The 19010-nt window shown below is 36.3% G+C and overlaps 1 protein-coding gene across 20 annotated transcripts in view; it reads left to right on the forward strand.

Annotated features, from left to right (window-relative positions):
- The first annotated feature begins 287 nt into the window (after positions 1-287).
- LOC5571124 (bcl-2-related ovarian killer protein) overlaps positions 288-19010 on the forward strand; it is a 151957-nt gene continuing 133234 nt past the window's right edge. The window contains exons 1-3 of one of the 20 annotated variants that reach the window (XM_021855344.1): positions 288-512; positions 1139-1415; positions 17058-17712. The gene's annotated coding sequence lies outside the window, so the exon portion shown is untranslated. The other 19 variants (XM_021855345.1, XM_021855346.1, XM_021855347.1 and 16 more) reach the window with 19 other exon arrangements.

The following is a 19010-nucleotide window of genomic DNA, read 5'->3' on the forward strand; positions in this document are numbered from 1 at the left end:
ATCAAATTTCCAGCGCGAACGGTTGTCAGGTTTTCTAGATTTGTGCTCTTGAAAATTCGTGGTTTGGCTTCGATGCATCTTCACCTTAGTTAAGTTCATTATCTAATCTACTATTTCTCATTTGTAAAAACTCGAAGCATTTATACGTTAACATTCCATCAAAACAACACTTAAATGTAAAACTCCGGTCACTTCGAACTAACAAATCCGGCAGCACTGGCTACACATTGACCCGAGGAAGGCTTCTTGCTTACTAACCATGTGTATGATTAGTATTCGATCGCCGGTCGATCTGTTTGCAGGTTACAGCAACAGCGCGCGTCGATTCGCGCGCGCGTCTCACTCGCAGCGTAAACAACCGCACGCAAGGAAAAAACGCATCGTCGGCAACGTGACCGGGCGCGAGATATCCTCTTCTCTGGGCGTCTCTGTGCGACATTCGTTCTTGAAACTCTGTTTGTTTCCGTTGTTGGCTCCTAGAATTCGGATGCACCTTTTTGCGTAGTGATAGTGTATGTCTCGCTAGCTTCACGCTTAAATAAAGTTTCTCAAAATTGAGCCCTTCTGGACCAACATGTGTATAAATTGCTAAAACACCTGCTCCTGAGATGATTTCTTCAAAGTATATGAGACATGAAGGAGCTCCGAAATATTAAGCATAGAGATCGTCGTTAAGTTTGAGAAAATTGAGCCGAAATCAGCCCAAAATCATTTTTTCAAGATGTGTGAGAGTACACACATGGTGTGTTTGTACAGAAGTGCCCGATTTTGTGTAACTTTATTTTAGAGAGTTTAGGGGCCCAGATAGCCGTAGCGGTAAACGCGCAGCTATTCAGCATGACCATGCTGAGGGTCGTGGGTTCGAATCCCGCTGATCGAGGATCTTTTCGTAAAGGAAATTTTCTCGATTCCCAGGGCATAGAGTATCTTCGTACCTGCCACACGATATACACATGCAAAAATGGTCAATCGGCAAAGAAAGCTCTCAGTTAACAACTGTGGAAGTGCTCATCAGAACACTAATCTGAGTAGCAGGCTTTGTCCCAGTGGGGACGTAACGCCAGAAAGAAGAAGAAGAGAATTTTAGAGAGTTTAAATTAGGCAACCCGTCGTCGCGTCTGATAACGCTCGTTAATAGTTGTTTGGCGTAGGCGCTATCATTTATGTATTTTAAAGTGACACACTTATTGAAAAAAAAACGGGGAAGGCTCTTCCAGTTCAGTTTTATTCCATGTGACGTTCCGGGACTGCCGCGTTTCGTGCAATAATGCGAAGAACTAGCGAGTGATAACGCGACACGATACGCTATACCAATTCGTGTCAACTATAAAACACGCTTCAATAGAAGCAGGCAGAACCGTTTACGAGCCGAGGGAAGGTGACTAATTAGGGTTGACACCGAAAAGAGAAGTACAGTAAGCGCGCAAAGTGCCATTATTGTTGAAACAAGCCGCTCCCGAAGCCACCGAAGCCGCCCGCGGTGTGTCGGAAACCGTTATTAACAAATGAAAAAATGACCATGGTATCCTAGCATAATGGATTTCAACATGTTTCATCAAGGGAAACAAAAGTGATAGTGATTAGAAGATTTTAAACAATTTCTAAAGGATATTTTTGAAGTTTAAAGAAATACCCGTAGGGTGCATCATTTACCTTTGATGACATACGTCAAATAATCACCAGGTTTATATTCAACATTCAAAAGATGTGATATCAGAGCATCCTTTCTGTAAATTTGAAAACATTTTGTTGGGGTAACCACGAGTTACAGTGGGTTGAGCATTTAAAACAATGTTTATATGGATTATTTTACGAATGGTGTCTCAAAGGGTATGAATCGAAAATGAGTTGAAAATAAGTCGAGAGAATGAGAAGAGTGAGCTAAAAAAAAGCCTTTTTAAATGAAAGATTTAGATATTTAAAAAAATGCAATTGCGTTGCGAGAAACTTCAGGTTATCTAAGAAATGTACATTTTTCTGTATTGTAAACTTTTTTTTTGAAACGAATTCAAATCTTGGCACAATTATTTTATCTTTATTTATTTTGTTCTTGGTCTTTGAGGGTCACCACAAAACTTAACAACCAAATTTTTTTAGCCCTGCAACTAATTTAAAAACGCGTTGGCAGTGCGAACGTAACGCCTAGAAGAAGAAGAAGAAAAGACTTCTTTGATGGAATCATGAGATCAAGTGGTTTGAGTATTTAAAATAATATTTAGAGTAAGTGTACCAGTTATGGACTTAGTGGTTTCCTATTGCGCCATACGTGATTACTTGTACGTCTTTAAATTTTGAAATTTTTTGTGTGTTGTAGTAGTTAGATCTAAGATAAATCATGGTGTTCAAGCATTCAAAAAGATTTAAAATGTGAATGTTATTAAAATGTCACATATGGCCAAATAGGGAACCACTATGGCCATAACTGGTACACTATCCCTATATGTTTATTTCAGGGCTTAGGGTTTCAATGCTAGTAATGGAACCCTGAGTACCGTAATCCGGGGTAACATTGATCAGTTTTTTGGATATTTCTTAAATATTTAATTCAAAAATGCAAATGCTCTGAGTTTAATATTTTTAAAACAAGTACTGCCACCCATAGCTCGTGACTATATACTGTATTTTGGTTTTTGAAAGATTTAAGCATGTTTACAAAAATGTTTTATGTGATTTTTTCATTTAGCTGATATGGGGTAACATTGATCATCCATGTAAACAACATTCGGTAATATTGAAAATGTCGTTACATACTTAAATCATGGCTCCTGAAGCTGAATATGATGTCCAAACGCCTACATCTCATTTACTTTTTGAGTTATTTTTAAATTAAAAACACCTCGAACAGCGGAATACGCCTAAAGGTAGGCAATTTCCTAAGGGAATTATACATTCTTAACAGTAATTCGATAATTTTGCCTAATTGAACATAGTTATAAAAAATTTGATAGCGGAATCGTTTTTGGCGATGCCATTTTTAGTGAGAACCGCATTTTCCTTGCTCATATCGCTTGCAGAACTTATGTGAGACATGAATCTTCGGTAGTGTCATCCTTAACCATTGAAATCATTGTTTCGCAAACTTGACAAATTTACGTACAAAGCTAACGCAATTTTTGCAAAAATCTTAATTTTCAATAGCTTATAAATATAAGAAAGAGAAGCAACATTCATGCTTTGGAAATGTTTCATCAATAAATGATGATACCAACTTATTATGAGATGAGTCATTTCGATCAATGTTACCCCGCTGATCAATGATACTCCGGATTACGGTAGCTGAAATTCATTCTCGACACTTTTCCGCAATGATATCTCAGACAGATATGTCTTTTGTGGTGTCTAATAACAAGTTCTAATAACATCTTCAGTTCTAAAACGAGTGTAACTACACAGAAAAAATATTTAAATTTCAATGTAGTTTAACCTGAAGACTACTGTTAAAATAGACAAAGTTTATGTATGTTTACAGCATCATGTAAACTTAAATAAATAAACATTCAGTTTTTGACTAAAACTGGTTGAATTTTACATGACCGTGTAAATTAAGAGTGAAATCGATCGAAAAATAAGAGACTAGTCGTTGAAATTTACATTTATTTTGATGCTGTAAATACATATGTGCATGAAAATAAACTTAAATTTACAAAACATTTTTAGCTGTATACTACAGTCTGAAAAACAACGTTTTGTTGGCTCAGAGCATTGGTGACATATGCATTCAGTTAGAGTGGACCGAATTAACCCTTAAAATCCCGGGACAAACCTTGAATTCCTAAATGGCCATAATTCGAAGACCAGTACACCAGAATCTGTTTTTGCACGGGTTATGCGTACCGTGGCACATCGCAATCGGAGAGCCCTATGAATGTTGCCTCGTTTGGTACGTTGTGAGAGAGCGGTCAAGAGCAGCAACTCTTACAGACAGACTACAACGATATCGAGCTGTTCGGGTGATTTATGTTTAGCATGAAATTGTTAATAACTTTCATATTTTCTGGTAATGCAACCTTAAACAACTTAATAATGAATTATTGGGTCATCGGACACCCCTTTGGTTGCAATCATAGCAAAGAAAAACGAAAATATTGGCCTCTGTTTCTTGATCAGAATGAGAATGTATCAGCGAATGTAGGGGAACTGGGGGTAATATGCCCATAGGGGGCAAATGGCGCCACCATCGATTTGGACGAACGATGTATTTTAGAATGCTTTTTTTCACCCTAGATCATAGAAAATGGATAAAAATGCTTTTTCTAATATGTTTTTCGCAACCAAATCGATAAAATCGTATAAAAACGTTTTTCGCTGTTTTCGTTGCAATTTTGTGCGATTTTCAATGTCATTTTCTAGGTCGATAAATAACCAAATTTCTGAAACTATTGCTGAGAGCCAACTTGTGCACTGTCGTAGTTTGTATTACGCCCAAAACATATGTTAAATTTGCCCTCGAAAAGCTCACTGAAGGACCTAAACTTTAATCAACTCTGGGGGCAAAACGCCCACCCCTATTGCATAACACCAAAACAGCCGTTTGAATTCAAATTCTACCAAACGTAATGCCACGTTGAAGTAACGCAAGAAATGGAGCCTTACAAATGTACATTTTTCGCATCATCATGTATACTATTATAGAACAATAACATCTGAACAAACGCCCGGATGTATGGAGCACATATACAAGCATGATTGTGTGCGTTCGTTTACAGCATGGCTAACGCCGAACTCAAGCGGGGCGTTTTACCCCGCAAAACAATACCGTTTTGAATCATATTACGGACAGCTTCAAATTCCGGACACTCTACTTTGTATGGGAAACATTTCACACGAAATGTTTCAATATTTGCCGTTCAAAAGTTAGTACTTTTGACACTCGTTTCAATAAGCTTTTTCCATAAATATCTATGCAAATTTATAATGTCCAACTACCTTAGACGGCTCTTTAGTGGCTTGACGACTTCAATTGATGATTTGACTTTTCTATTGATGATATCCATGCGCTGTCCGGAATTCGAATCAAAGTGTCCGGATTATGAGGCTAAAGTTAAGAAGCGTCCGGAATAAGAATCATGAAAAGGCCACACATTTCGATTTATTTGAAATTATTCAAGTTGCGGAAGCTTATTCTCTACCAACCATTCGAAAGTTAAGGGTTCCCTACGCTCGATAACGCTGAGGAATCATACATAATAATTTATTTTGTATGCTCTATGCTAAGTTATACTTCACTAAGGCCTTAAGTGTCCGTAATATGAATCAAAACGGTACATATGCAGTTAAGCAATCATTTTTTTTTTTTAAATTAATTTATAAACCCCAGAAAAGTTAAAATGGATAGCTGTTTCTACTATTTGGTAGAAAAAATAAAAAAAAGTGCATAAAATAATGTTTTTCACATCTAAAATCGCTGTTCTCCTTAACGTGGGCAAACTACCCCCAGTCCCCCTAACAAGTATTTGCACACAGTGATCGGCGCCAAACAGTGGGTGGTGTGTGTCTCTCTTTTTTTTTCTTTCGTGACTCGGTACCTTCCACGAACGATAAATGTCATGCGTGTTGTGTGAATGCAGGCGGATAAGTCGGATGAAATTATGGCTTGTGTATCAATGATCGTTATTATTTTCCAAAGCCTGCATAGTCAGATACGCGTATTTCGACCTCAACTGTAAGGCCGTCTACAGTGTCGTGTACTAGACTCGACTCTGAAGACGAGTTTACAGTTGAGGTCGAAATACGCGTATCTGTCAAAGGATACAAACTCTAGTGGAATTAAATGGTATACATACTAAATTCGGTTTTTATTCTTTTATTCCTCAAAACAGTTGTAACGCTTGCTTAACACACAACGTACAGCAGCTTTAGCGCCACTCTCGTGCTGACGCTTTTCAAATTTCCGGCTAAGAGACTCTTCACCCGGGCTAGAATTTCTAGAGGCTCAAACACGCAGTTTTCTCCGACCAACCCAACTAGAAGCTCTAACGAATTAAGAAATGGAAAAAAATTACCGAATAAAATTTCACATCTAATTTAGGGAAGTCTTAACCAAGCGAAGAAAGCGATATATTTGAGGTACAGTTGTGGGTTCACAATGTTAAAATAAGCGCTTACAAACTAGTCCTACTTTGACCTGAAAGAGGTGAAAAACTTACAGTTTATAGTACAAATTCTGTTCTGACGTTGGAGCCCGATCGTCGTGTTGCTGCAATGATGTTGCGTGGCCTGCAGGCTGTAGCTCGTGAGATCTGATGGAGTGGCTAACGAGGTGTGGTGGTCGGTTGGCGGGCGACAAGTTGGTGTATCACGCTCGCTCAATAGGCCTTTTCATGTGACAGGTCCGCATATGCATTTCTCGCGGAACATTACTAAAGGACCTATGTACAAATGAGAGATTATCTCCTCTCTCGTTCTCTTTCGATTATAACAGTGGAACACTAAAGATTTTGGGAAGTTTTTCACTATAGATCGAAAGACAATTTCCTTGACTAGCGTTTCATACAAAAAACGCAACAGAAGAGATTAATGTGACTAAGTTATTAATGAAAGAGAAAGTAAACAAAGAGAGCCTCTCAATGTTAGATTGGTCCTTTAGTAATGTTCCGCGAGATTTGTTTGCATCGGTGGAGGACCGGTGCTAATACGGGACTGTCATCTCCATAGAAGAACTGTCAAAGAGCTTTCCGATCAGCTGATTTGAAACGTCTAGTGAATAGGCCTATAGAGCGCCAGATCGTATGGCTGACCTCTCAGCGCGATGCGGATTGACAGAGAGAAAGAGCGACGGCCTTCGTGGCTTCTCTGCAGTCTCGGCTAATTGGGATCCACTGAGTGCTCCTGGTTGAGGAACTCGAATCAATCATCGATGAACGGAAGGCGATGGGCTTGAGCGTCGCTTGTTGGCGAAGCGGCACTGGGAGAGTCGCACCGTTCTCCTGTAGCGCGCAGGATTTTCCTCTCAACGATTTCACCGGAAGAGAATGAGCACCGTTGTGCGTAGGCTGGCGCTGATTCGCGTGAGAGTGGCAATGCGCTGGGAAAACCCGATGCGCCGATAAGCTTAGGGATTCTAAATACCCAAAATAAAGGCCCAGATAGCCGTAGCGGTAAACGCGCAGCTATTCAGCATGACCATGCTGAGGGTCGTGGGTTCGAATCCCGCTGGTCGAGCATCTTTTCGTGAAGGAAATTTTCTCGATTCCCAAGGCATAGAGTATCTTCGTACCTGCCTGCCACACGATATACACATCCAAAAATGGTCAATCGGCAAAGAAAGCTCTTAGTTAATAACTGTGGAAGTGCTCATAAGAACACTAATCTGAGAAACAGGCTTTGTCCCAGTTGGGACGTAATGCCAGAAAAAAGAAGAAGAAAAACCCTTTGTGATAGGAAAGCTATCCCACAACGAAATTAGAATATAATTTGGTGTTTTGGATCACAATTATTCTTACCTATGTTTTTTATGCTTCTTGCTTACACAGTTCACAATTTTATCGCGCAACTTTTAGGGAAATTCAAGCAATCTATATTATTTGCTTAAATCGGTTCTTATACTAGATGTTCAAATCTCAAATCTCTCTCTCAATCTGCAATGCAGATATATCTCAGCCAAAATCTGCCGCGCAGCCCGATCCGAAGATACTCTTTCACATTTCCTCCAATGGTATGCGCCGCGATCCCTATTGCTGGGGGCGTGAGCCATCTCACTCCGCATGCACTCATACTCTACACTTCGTTTCACTACCTGTATCTGGACGGTGGGAGAGAGATTGGGTGGACCATAGATTCCGTCACGCAAATTTCGCAATTCCTCTTTTTCTAAACAGATGTCACTGCCACATGCTGTCAGTTGCATTATACGTATTGTTTTGGGATTCCTAAGGAATCACATAGCAATGTATTAGAAAGTCGTTAGATTTATTATCATTTCCGGAGACACAAAGTTTCTAGCTCATTTGGATGTTGAAATATCCGTTTGAGACTAATTTTGGACACTTTTCCGTTACCCAGAAAACGGGGAGGGGTCAGGGGGATATCTCACCCAAGGATTGTAAGACTAATCGCAATTACTTCAAACTTTATTTCAAAATGCTGATCTCCGAATTGCGGTCGTTCAAAAATTCAAGGTTTTTAAGGATTAAATCTAGAGAACCTGCCAAAATGTATAGGTCCAATTAGTGGATTCTAGGATATTCCATACAGATACGATATAACTAACAAAAACGTCCAGCGGACTCTGGAATCGAGCTAAAAAAACAGTAATCTATCAATTAAAGCTTCTTGGCACTTTTCAGCTCTGTCTGCACAGAAATTGTTACATTTTTTTTTTTTTTTCATTATTATGCCAATTTTTTTGCAATATGCAAAATTTAAGAAAATCCTTTGATAGATGAAGAAAAAGTAATCCAACGTCCAAAAATCTGACAAATTATGTGGAATGTCAAACATTTCCTTGCAGTCCACAGTACGCAGATCGTTTTCGTTGTTATGATTGAAAGCACTTGGTCCACTCTGACTGCATACGTAGATCGATTATTATTGATCATGCAAAGTAAATTTGTCACATATTTCTCGCAGTTCGAAACAAACAAATTATTTGATAAAATTGAAGTGGAGTTAAGGGAAATCTGCATCTTATACCATAATAAAGTATTTTCCCCAAATGTTGGTCTTGGTTCACTTTGACTGGCCAACCATAGGTATATGTACATTTGAATTCAAAGGATTCTATCTACAAATACAAATGCCCACAAGATTGGCTCTAGATATATTCAAAAAAGAAATGCATTCGAGTACCTTCTTTGGAAATTTGACAATTTTTTATCATTGGAAAGCCAAACCGATTCAATTTGAAATGTTGATCCTGTTCAAAAGATTTCAGTTCAATGGAGCTATCTCAATTTCTTGAAACGTTTTTATTTAAATATTTGATGCCTAAACCATTAAATACTATCATCTACAGCACTCGATGATATTCCCTAAAGTAAATAAGTTGAAGTGAAATCGCGTGGAGAACTAGTGTATATTTTTACATACATTGGAAAATCTTAACATATTGGAGTCCGGACCTTGGAAAAATAATTTCAGACCTCTTTGCAGTGAATATGGAAATATGTATAAAATAAAATGACGAGTACATCGAAAAATATAGTACTGGACAAAACATTTGCAATTTTCTCGATTTTCCATACAAAATGACCAACTTTGATAAGTTAGATCTCAGTTATTTATGAACCGGTTCTTATTGAGTTTTCACAGAACATCAGATATTACTTGAATTTCAACATATATTTTTAAATAAGTTTTGTAATCACAAGTTTAAACGTAACAACGATATAACTTAAGTAATATTTTCGACGAAAAATTTAAAACTATTTATCTTAAAATCGGATAGCCCAATACCAAAACTGTCTTTAGCAATCTTGTTCATCTCGTCTACAACATTGCTGAAGATATCATGAAGCTTCAATGTGTTTAGTTATCAAAAAAAATCTTCAAAAAATCCCTTTGGTCAATCCGTTACTTCTGTTAAATTCGTGATTGGAAAAGTACTCAAAAATATATGTTAAAATTCAAATTATGTCTGATGTTCTGTGAAAGTTTCATTCGAATCGGTCCATAAATAACTGAGATCTAGCTTAGCATAAGTTTGTATGGTAAATTGAAAAAGTTGCAAATGTTTTGTCCAATAATTAACGATGTAATTTCCATTGCTTTAATTATAAACTTCCGTGTGTTATTTGTCACTGTTGAGAAGTTGCTAGTGTAATAATCAGCTAATGCTATGTTTTGAATTGATTATTAACTCCTACTTGGGGCAGTGCTGCGTGTCTGAAAATGCTACAATTTTATGTTAATAAATCAGGGGCGGTCTATTAATTACGTTAGACAATTTTGACAGTTTTTCGACCTCCTCTCCTCTCATGGTATGATTTTTTTGTATGAAAATTAAAAATAATTTGAATGACGCGTGAGAAATCTCTTAACCACTCCTTCACCCGTACGTAATTAACAGAAAGCCCCTTCACCGACTAACTCGTAACGTCAAAGACTAAGGAAAAATCAACGCATTTTCAAACGATTATATGTATGTATAGCCGAAAATAGTTGGATCTAAAAGTTCCAAACATTAAATTGAACCACATATGTTTTGACTTTTAGTTGTTAACTTTAAACATCGATTTCGAATCTTGAATAAACTGTGCTTAGAGACAGATTTGCTTTCCGTCAAGAATATATTGTCAAATTTTTGACGAAAGTACTCAAATACTGCCAAACCATTACCTATATGTTATTTTGAATGTATTATTGCTTCCATAAGACATTTTATAGACATTTGATATTTTTTATGAAAGAACTTTTGACTCAACATGTTCGCGTAAATGAGTCCTGAAATAAATCACATAAAATTATAACAGAGCCCAGATAGCCGTAGCGGTTAACGCGTAGCAATTCAGCAAGACCAAGAAGAGGGTCGTGGGTTCGGATTCCATCAGTCGAGGATCTTTTCTGATTGAAAATTTTCTCGACTTCCCAGGGCATAGAGTATTGCACAGTTAAAAATTATGAAGATTACACGTCATGTAAACTTCATTTATGCGATGTAAACATGACGTCATGTAAGTTTAAGTCTGAAATAATGTAAAAATGTGTTATATGTCATATAACCACAGAGGATCCTGCTGGATTACATCACATATAGTTGAAGTTTACATGACATATCATGTAAATATCCATGATACTCCACGCTTGAATTATGTGCATTATATGTCTCAGAAATTTACACGTTTCGTTCGAACTGTGTGGTATTAGCATTTTCAGGGTAAAAAATCTTCAAATCACTATTACTTTTGTCTCTCTCGATAAAAACAATAGGATGCTAGGATACTATATCTTTCGAGTATTTCGAATACATCGTCATTTGGCCATTTTTTGTCATTAATAAAGCCTTCAGACATTCCGTGCCTTCAGCACCATCATCAAGTCACCGCCAGCATATCGGGAGGAAATAAGTGAATCTATAATTAACGCGCGTGCGACCAACAAAGCGGCCAGCCAATCGACAAAAGAGACTTCGACGAAATTCAATTATAAATTCACGACCACAACACGAACCGGACCGCGGACTCGAAGCGTAACTGCGTTTTTTGAATACATATCAACTCTCAGATATCAACAAGTGTTCTGGCGACGATGATGATGATGATGATACGGTCTGCGAGGGAAGAAGCCTCTGATGTCGTCCGTTTCGGCGAAGTTTGTTTACGGTGCTTGTTGTGTTTGCTTTGAACAAGTGTCGCCCGGCGAGAGTGAGCTTTTAAATTGTTATGATTGCTAACTAAATGATGCAGCCGGCTCTCGGTGGGATGAAATGTGACCATAATCAGCACCATTTACGACAGGAAAGAAACTGGACTTATGTTGGGGTGATTTGCGTTGAAAATTATGCATGTTCGATCGAGCCGAAAACGAATTTCAAACTCGTTTAAGGTACATAGGGCCCAAATAACTGTAGCGGTAAACACGCAGGCTAAGCTAAGGGTCGTTGGTTCGATTCCCGCTGGTCAAGGATCTTTTCTATTTGAAAATTTTATCGACTTACCGAGTAAAGAATATCGTCGTACTTGGCACATGAGATACACATGCAAAAATGTATTCCTTTATGAATACTTCTAAGAATTAAAAAAAATATGTTAGACCAAGATTTTTTTTCAAAAAATTTCCCAGAATACCATCTTACGAATTCTTTAAAGGATTCATCGAGAAAATCCATAATTTTCTTGTAGAGGTTCTTCCAAGATATGTTCAGAGATTGTTGGTCGAAAGTTCATTAGGTCGAACGGACATTTGGTCGAATGGACGTTTGGTCGAAAGACTATAGAACCTGTCGACGAAGGATTATTTGATAATAGTTGATCGAGAAAACGTTTGGTTCAACAAATATAAATCTGAGCAAGATTTTTTGTAGCATGGATTTAAGTTTATTTTTGGCAAACATACTCTGCATTAGAAGCCAATAACAAATCTATCTTCATGATAATTATTACCTACGCTTTAAAAAGCGGTTAGTAAATGTACTAGTGCCTATATAAGGTAAATTATTCTTGTAAATGTTCTTATTCTTCAGCCATTTTGAATTGGAAGACGGGACGTTTGATTTACCCAGTTTTTTAGGAGTCTGTTGAGTTTATTATTCTTCCACAATATCATCATTCTTTGTAAAAATCCTCCTAAATATTTTCGTTGCTTAGTTATTGGAATATTAAACATAACTCTTCTTTTAAAATACCATCGTTCTTCATATATAACTGCTGATCTTTATCCAATGACAACTTCTAGTCTGAGTACCGTGGGAAACAATGTTGACGAAGTGCATAATAATTCCGCCTGTAGGATATGTTTTGGGGATTTATTATTGTGATTGTGTCTTCCACGTTAATTACATCTCTTGGGCGAACATGTGGCTTTGATGACGGAATCAACGCCTTCGATTGATAATTACTTCTATCGAAAATAATCAAACAATAGAATTGTGATTATCCTGTGTGGCGCTTTAGGTAAGACGAGTCGACTTAGGCGTAGCGATTCACCAATACACCAACATAGTTTTTTTTTTTTTGCACTTTCTCATGTTCTTCTAGCATATGAAACCTCCAGAAATAGCACTTACCATACTTGCTTTCCCCTTTTTCAATTTCCCAATCACTGTGTATTAACATCAAAATGTCACTCTGTAAAATAATAAAAAAATCCCCATTTTACTAAATTTCCTACTAATTGTCCTTTCCTCCAAATGGTCGAAAAGAATTTGATTGCTTTAAGAACTATATGTCTTAAAGCAATCAAATTCTTTTCGACCAAATGTCCATTCGACGAAATATCCATTCAACTAAATGTACTTTCGACTAAACGTCATTCGACCAAACGTCATTCGACTAAATGTCATTCGACCAAATGTCATAGATACCATAAAAACATTACTTTCTAGACGCGTATTGTCAACTCCGATTAAAGCATAACAAATAGTTGACACTGAATAGTACTGTACACTGAAATAATACTGAAAAAAAACACATTTTGGCCTACACTATGGTTTCAAAATTTAAAGGCGATTTAATAAAAATGGTTATTTTTTTATTTAAATTAAATTTTGTATCAAGATAGGTAATTATGTTGACTACCTAGCGTGCAAGATTGAAACTTTTAAGAAAAACAAGTTTTTGTAAAAAAAAATCATTTTCTTGTCCTAAATAAAAAAAAAATACCGTTCCATTTTCAAACGAAATTTTACAGGTGAAAGTCATGATTATCTAATTCAATGAAGCCTAATAAGCGAGTCGATTTATTTTTATCAATTTACCTTAAATTATCGAAAATTCTAAATAAAAATTATCTCATATATGATCTACAATAAAAATTAATTATTTTCAAAATTGAAAGCCAATTTAAACAAATATGCCCATTTTCTATTTGGATGAAAGTTTTTCTCAAGATAGATAATTGTGTTTACTACCAACCGTCCATACATTGCGAGATGAGCACTTTTAAGGAAAATTGTATTCTAAGAGAGTGCTCCCAACTCCAAATATAATGTGGTGTGCAAGCATGGTAAACACTCACTCAATTATTGCGTTTCTCTCACTCGATTCCACGCACAGTCGGGAGCGAGAATGCCGTTTCTATAACCAAGCCGAACGTTTCAATTTCCAGTGCCCATTCTGCTTCTTCGGCGAGCACTAAGCGAAACAAAAAACGGCTATTGATTGAGTCGCTACCGATTCTGAAAGCCGAAAACAGTCGAATGCAATACCGAATGATTGCCGACATTCTGATTCCGTTCAAGTGGCATTCGGGTTTGAGTGCTGATGAGCGTTCACTGACTGGCAATCCACATCCATTCAGTGAGTGAGAATCCACTCAGTCAGTTTAATGCATTCGGCGAATTGATGCTAAATGCGTTCACTCGTGCCTCGCAGATACAAGTGTATTGGTATTCACTTCTCTTCGAGTTCTTTCCTATTATCGCTTTTTTTGCTAATTTTTATCAGTGGCGTTCGGGTGAGTGAATTTTCCAATGCTTGGTGGTGATAAACGCGCCATGATCCCTTTTTATATTCCCAAGTAACCACTGGCCCGTTAATTCGCCTTTTTGGGCTTATAGGGCTGGTATACAGCTAATATGGGGCATGTCAGCTCTCTAATAGCCCTATATTAGCACGGAGGGCGAATTAAAGTGCTAGTTGGTTACTTGGGTTTATAATATTTTTATTCTTGATAATTCAAAGTAACCTGATTAGGAATAATTGACTCGCTTATTGAGCACATCTGAATTCTGGGATGATTGTAAAATTTCACTTATTTAGTTTTGTTTTCAAAATGAAAAAGTTTTTGTTAGAAATGCCCATCTCGCGATGTATGGATGGTTGGTAGTAAACATAATTATGTACCTATCTTAAGACAAAATTTAATTGAAATATAAAATAGCCATTTTTTAAATCGGCTTTAAATTTTGATTTTTTTTTCAGTGTGAGCCACATATGGGAAAATATTTATGAGGAATTATCAATAATTTAGAGAAAAGTAATTAGACCAAATTGACTGGCTTATTAATAATTAAATTCTAAGATATTTGTTACTTTTACTTCTTTAGATTTGTTTAAAAATACCACGCTAAAAAAATAGACAAGAAAAATTTTTGTTAGAAAAACTTTTTTTTCGCTGAAAGCGCACATTCCACATTGTATGGACGGTTGGGAGTGAACATAATTACTTTTCTTGAGACTAAATTTTATTAAAATAATAAATGGTCAATTTATTTTAATTTTCAATCAATATTAGACAATTACCTACAAGTTATCCATACAAATTATCCATTTTTTTTTTGAATACATTATTTTGAAAGAAAAATCTGGTAGAAAAAATAGACCATTTCAAAATAAATTTGGAAAAACTAAGTATGCACAGTGGCTTACTAAGTCAAGGTCTAAACATCCAGAAAGTTTCATTGAAATCTGTCATCATCTGTTTGAGTTGGCGCGAAATGCGTCAATATTGATAACGGGTGTTTCAATACTCGGTAATGCGATTCCATACTTATGGCGGGCAGCGTATGTTGCAGGTCCATATGCTGCCTGTTTTGAAGATTGGAGGTTTAAAAATGAGTTTCCTAAGAAATATAATCATTGAATCATTCAAAAAATTCATACAACTCAATGACTTGAATAAGTTTGTTATTCCAAGTTTGAGATTTTATGTTCAAGCCCATATTAAATTCCCAATTTGGTAATGTTTTGAACAGAGGATCATTTGATAATAAACTTATCTAATAGATGAAGGATTGATTAGATTTGATAGGCATTGATTAGATAGTTTTATTCGAATATAGAAGATACGTATCCTATAAACCATCAAGAGATATCTAAATTGCTATCAAAAATTCCGATAATTCCGTTGTTGTAAAGCTAAATGTTGAAATCTTTAATGTCCAACTTGTAATTCTTGTTCAATTTGGACATTAAAGATTTCAATCTTTAGCTTTACAACAACGAAAGTATCGGAATTTCGGGGAACTTTGCTAGGGATTAACATGAACAAATGTTTTGATACTGCTATGAAAGTGTTGCGGGGTGACCTAGCTTAAGATTTTGCTCGGAATTTCTGCTTAAAATAGTGAAAAATAGTTGAAGACAATGACATTACTTGGTCGGCGTAAAGTCAGAGTGAACTAGGTACAAAACTTAAGAAAATTGGATTATTCTGACATTAGATGCCAAATTACTTTACTTTAATTCAAATTTGATGAATGTCGTAAACTTGGATGGATATGGAACAAATTTACTTTGGATGATCAATAAAAATCGATAAAAGTATGCAGTCAGATTGGACCAAGTGCTTTTTACCATACCTCATTACCAACGAAAACGATTAGTGCGCTGAGAAATTCGAGAAAATGCATAACACTCCAAGTGATTTGTCAAATTTATCGTCATAAAATGATTATTCTTCTCAACCATCAATATAAATTTATAAATATTACATATTTTAATGTATCTGATTTTGATTTCTGGCAATTTACCTTATTTGGATGGGTGGTTAGAAATTTCAAAAATTTCTGTCCAGACAGAGTGGACTAAGTGTCAAAAACAATAAACTGATTGATTTTTGCATTTTTATTATTATTATTATTTTTTTTTTTTTGACATTATATGGTTTGAAAGTAACACCAAGATGTGTCGGAATATTGATCCAAAAGTTTCACAAATAAAAAAATTAATTTTAATCCCATTATTCTCAAAATTCGAAAAATGTCGTTTGGCCCACTCTGACATAACGGCGACCAGTCGAAATGCCTTCAAAAAGGATACTTTAAGATGACTGGATTAAAAAAAACTGATCAAGTCACTAAAAAGTGATTCGCTGTATTTGTAAAGTAGTTCTCGAAATGAAGATCATAATTGAATGTGGCCAACATTCCTTTTTCAATCATGTTAACTACATGATGCATAAGTTATCCACGATTTTATTATGACTGTACTGCCCATAACTGCATATTTGTAACATTCGACAAGTGGGCATTGAGTAAATACAATACCAAGTGTGCATTTTATGGCAGTACGGGAAGAAACTAAAATTTCTAAAAATTATCAGGAACTCCAAAGTGCTTATTTAAAGCTGATATTTTGTACAACGCATATCGCATACTAGGTGAATAGTCAGAAAATAATTCTGATAGAAATTTAGTTGCTATCACATTACGAGGCTTATTTATAATCTCAGTGTGACTGTTATGCGGTTATAATTACCAATGTGACAAAACAACTTGGTATTTTTTTTCGATTTTTCTAGAACAATCTCAAAGCTTTCAGTAAGTTGATCGAAAGTATTTATCATTTGATGACTCTCCATGGTATTAACTCCAATTTGTGAAAAATGTCGAATGTGACTGTTATGCAGTTATGGGCAGTGTAGGTTAATGCTTTTACAGTATGTAAAGTACGATGAATAAAATTCCGCTTTATAATGCGACGAAACAAGTAAGAGACAACTGTTTAGAATTTGTTTACAAGTTTTCACAGCCGACGACAATTGTAAGAGCAAAAGCAATACATGAAAAATACACCTGTGATCGAGCGACAGCATCCCATCGTTAAATAAAGAGAAAAAAAAAAGTGTTCAGTATTTCTGTCCCGTCTGAGGCAATAAATCGTCATCACCGGCTTGAAAGTCATGCATAATTTTTATTAACACTAGAAGCGCGGCTCGTGACAGGCCGTCCCTACGTGAGCTCGCTAATTCTCGAATCGTTAGAAAAGGTGCCCAATCAGCGAAAAGTGAGAGAGTGGAGGTGAATAAATATCAAAAACGTGACATAAAAGTGCATAAAAGTTAAGCGAAGAAAAAATCGCCAGTTCAACCAAACATAAGCGAAGAAAAAAAAAGGTGCAGTTGAAGTGACGGCAAACGAGTACGCAGATAGATATAGTGGCAAGCGATGAAAGAGGAGATGAAATGCAGCGTGATTAATTGAAAAATGATAAAGTTCTTCGTCAAGTGGGAGTAAGGTAGTCGTCCATCAGGGAAAGCTGGTGGAAGAAATCGCGAATGAACGACACGGGCAAAGTTTTGATCTGAAGGATCTTGACAGTTCATCTGATAGTCGGGAGTTAAAGTGCAGCTGCCGGCAAGCCCCGAAAGGACAACGCGGGACTAAAGAAAAACGCAGTAAGTTCATAAAAGATTCCATTCAAAGAAACTTTCTCAGCCCCACTTCTTACATCGAAATTCATCAAAAGATCAGTGAGGACAGAGAAAAAGGGAACACTAAGTCTTCGAGTCCACAAGAACGCTAACTTGTTTGCAGTAGTGAAAAATACGCGCCTTGTTGGAATGCCATCCTTATCTGCTTAATGCAACGTGTCTTTTTGAAAGAAGTTCTTCTTGAAATCGATTTAACTTTCCTGCAGTTTGGATAGTTCCGCAGCCGGCGAGAGGAGCATCGCGGAGAGCGTTAGAAACATCAATAAAACTTTCGTCCCTTTCGTTTTTTAACGGGTACAGATGGGTACAGCTGCAAGTGAATTATTTTTCCTTCAATAACGTTTTGCTGAATGCTTGAGCCAGTATGACATCTTTTAATCACTAAGTATGACTACACCTATTAGGATGTCACAATTTTACATCAAAAAAATCGTTTCAAGTTACTTCATTCTTATTTTTGATCTAAGTGTTATTTTTCGACCTAAACACGTTTTGGGCAATAATTTAGTTTTGAGAAAAGAAGAGGCCTAAAAAAACAGAAAAAATAGAGAAGTTTAACACCAAAAATTGAAAACTCAAAAAACCAAATGATTTTTTTTAGGCCTCTTCTTTTTACCGATTTTAAACAACAATAAAAATTTGAGATTACGGTACTTTCAGACATACCGCACAGTACCAGTTCCGGACAGCACATAATAGCAGGCATCGTCGAAAAATGGCGTATTGAAAAAAAAAAATTACAGACTAATTTTCTTAAAAATATAACGTTATCAAATCGCGATAACTTTGCGAATACTGAACGGATTTTCGATTTTTCTTCAGTTTTGGAAGGAAAAGTTCATGGAGTTTTACTAAAAAAAAAAGAAGGAGACGATTTATTTTATTTTTTATTTTTTTAAGGTTTTACTATGGAAAAGGGATCAAAAATAGCGATATTTTGAAATTTTGGGCGTTTTTTTCTCAGAAGCAATTTTATATAAAAATATACTTTCTTCTTACACATTGATTAGTTTAGAATATCATCGTATGATACAGAGAATGTTACTGTATGGAGCCCCCAGTGCTGTAAACATTCGACACTGTCCGTTACGTTCGTTTTGTTGCCATGGTCAGCAGTCATTTTATTTTTCTGCATTCATCCGCTACCGTCACCTCTCCTCACACAGAGCGAGCAGAATGAACATCGAAAAATACAAAAAAAAACTGTCAATTTAATGCCGTCTGACACGATGACATTTGCTCAAATAATAAGTTTTGCATAG

Source organism: Aedes aegypti, chromosome 3 (assembly GCF_002204515.2).
Source record: "Aedes aegypti strain LVP_AGWG chromosome 3, AaegL5.0 Primary Assembly, whole genome shotgun sequence".
Taxonomy (NCBI): Eukaryota; Metazoa; Arthropoda; class Insecta; order Diptera; family Culicidae; genus Aedes; species Aedes aegypti.